General features: G+C 37.6%; 1 pseudogene; it reads right to left on the reverse strand.

The window, feature by feature from the left end:
* Window positions 1-215: 215 nt before the first annotated feature.
* Window positions 216-2,066, reverse strand: LOC136473927 (uncharacterized; annotated as a pseudogene).
* Window positions 2,067-3,128: the final 1,062 nt, after the last annotated feature.

Genomic DNA, 3,128 nt, shown 5'->3' on the forward strand with positions numbered 1-3,128 from the left:
ACAATTTAACATGCTAGCCATACATTTGCATTCACTGAAACATTACATCAGTTTGATAGTCATACATAAGCATTCACCATTCACCAAATTAGGTCCAGCAAGAACAAAGAGCTAACTCCTACAAAATAGGTCCCAATGTCGAATAGTTCAAGCCCATTTCAAGCTGAAACATTATAGCCACAAAAGTAATCCAAGAAGACCTGCAATGGCTGACCAAAAGTCATCCAGCATCCACAATGTCAAATAGTTCAAGCCCACATCAAGCTGAAATAGTACAGCCACAAAAGTATTCCAAGAGGACCTCCAATTGCTCGCCAAAAGTCATCCAGCACACCCACAAGATTACTCAAGGTTTAGGGAGGAGTCAACTGAACCTGTTTGAAGCTTATGAGCTGCCGAAGGAGATTGTTGTTTTCTTCTTGTGCCTTCTTCAAATTCTGGATCTCTTCTGATTGCTTTGCCATTGTTGCCTCAGATTCTTCTGCATGCATCTTTAAGGTGTCTACTTGTAGCTGAAGTCCCGACTTTTCTTGCTTCTCAGACTCAAGTTGAGCTTGTAGCTCTTGCACTTGTGAAGCAACAACATCCCTTGAGCTTGTTCCAGAGCTATATTGAAGGCCCATATTTTGAAGGAATGTACTGGACTGTGGCAGAACTTGGGCAACAACTTGAATATCAGACTTTGGCTGCTGTCCTTCTTGTAGTGGTTCAGCCTGAATTGTTTCCATAGAAGCCTAGCAATACAACCATTCAGACTCAATCTTACATGTTCTCAGGTTTGCTTTCAAGTACACGAGGCAAAAGAAAGGAAACTAGTACTTACAATAGCATTCTTCACAGGTTCACAGAAACCAGTCTTACTGCAGTGTGTGACCTTGAACAAATCAATTGCAGTGGGCTCTGTATCTTTATACTTTTCTTGCTTCTGAAATGACAAGAATCATGACATCATATGGTTACTTTCTTACCGCAAATTATACAACAATCATGAAATTAAAACTTAAGCCGGCCACAAGATCACACATCATATAGTTACTTTCTTACCGCAACATAGGCACATGCAATGTAGCACCGAGAGCCTGTTCGCTGCTGAAATTGGACTTTCTCACAATTAAGTTGGTTCTTGACACACTTATCCTGTAAATCACAAATTGTGTAAAAGTAATGGAAATAGTAAATAGTTCAAAAAAATACTACAGCATGCTACTTTCATGAAAAAACAGAATGGAAATGAATATGTTACAGGCAGGATCGAAGAACAAAGATGACTTTACATAACAGAAAAGTTATCAAGATGATGGCATGTTTAAAAATTCTAAATAGAGATCATATGAGATACAGATTACATCAAGTTACACTACAAATGGGAGCTGCTCCTTTGAACTCAGGTTTGCAAGCACACTAAGGTTTATACTTTTTTCCTTGTCTATGATTAGATTAAGGACTACAAATCCCATTTGTTACAAAACAACTCAGATATCAGGCTCACGAATTTTAGTATTGGCTAATATATTTTAGGATGCAAAGAGAACCATGAATCTTCAAAACACTTCTCCTGTAGATCACACATTGTATTATGGAGTAACAAAAACAGTAAATACTAAAAAACTATAGCATGCTCGTACATATGTTTTATACCTTGTGCTTTGGGGATGACCACATCTCCACCAATGCTCTCCATTGGTCATCACTCATACAGCTCACAGGTGACGTAGTCCTGACTTGATTTGCAGAAACCCCGTCAAAGTACTTTTTCTTCAGTGTATGCATTCTCTATCGCTGTCCACGCTTCAGCATATCAACACATGCATCTTTCACTGGCTTAGCCTTGATGTCCATGTCGAATTTGGCCTAGTAAAAACTATCAAATTTAGAGTTGAGAATGGAAAGGACACGATGAACTTAGATTAGACATGTCAAATAGTTAGACTTACAGCTAATTTGCCAATATAGTTATCAATTTGATCCTCGTTCTCCTTAGCCTTGTGCTCCTTCCAGGGTGGAAATATAGGTATATGATCCCTAAGTGTGATCCCACCTTCGGATGCAAGCTTTGCGGCTTGCATAGGTGCCCACTACTATAGGATGGACTTGTTGTCCTGGGCGGTAACGGCCTTTAGTCCCGGTTACCGCGCCGGGACTAAAGAGGGACCTTTAGTCCTAGTTGGTGTTACCAATCGGGACTAAAGGCCCTCTAGCCGAGCATACGTGGCCGCACCCCAATCGGGACTAAATGTTTCTTTTCTTTTTCTTTTTTTTTGTTTAATTTGTTTTCAGCTCAGTTACACATATTTGTTTAATATATAATATGTTTTTATGTACGTATTCTACGCTGCTAATATAAATACACGCACGTATATAATTACATCTAATTCTCATCTCGAGCATTATTATATTCGAATAAAGTATGAAACTATATATATTATAGATATATATGTATATATACAACACTTTCATAATCTTATTCTCGAAAATAACGATATCAATAAACATTTAATTTACATTATTAGTTCCTTAGGATCAAAGTAGAACTCGCCGTTGGGATTTAGCACTTTTTTTAGAAGATATCCTGCTATTGACTCTTGAACTGCTTTCAGATGGTCTTTTTGCATGACCCTTCGTTTCAACCATTCAGTCTTGCATTTGAAATAAAAGGAAAAGTATTAATACATATATATATATATATTCATTTAAAAATAAATAAAAAATTGATATATACGTACTCTGAGGACATCTTCAGGAGTTCTTCTTATGTTTGTGGTGATAAATTCACAAACGTAGTATCCACACAAGTTATTACCTGGTTGCTGCCGCAAACACCACTGTACGAGAAGAAGATTATTCTCATCATCTCACACGTAAATTGAAGTACGATATAGTAATTAAACACGTGGGGAAGTATATATAGTACAACTTACTGGTATTTCAACTACATTAAGTGGTGCCTTGCAATACTTGCGGTGTTGCCGAATAAACTCTTTCCAAACCCTGTGCGACCAATAATGTACGATCGTTAATAAATTATGGCAAAGTCTATTCAATAAAAGTTTTGCGCGAGAGATCGAAATTACCCCTAGATAATGTCTATCATATCTTGGTATAGTGCCCGCTCTTTTCTCAATGAGTCC

Source organism: Miscanthus floridulus, chromosome 8, assembly GCF_019320115.1.
Source record: "Miscanthus floridulus cultivar M001 chromosome 8, ASM1932011v1, whole genome shotgun sequence".
In the NCBI taxonomy this organism is placed as follows: Eukaryota; Viridiplantae; Streptophyta; class Magnoliopsida; order Poales; family Poaceae; genus Miscanthus; species Miscanthus floridulus.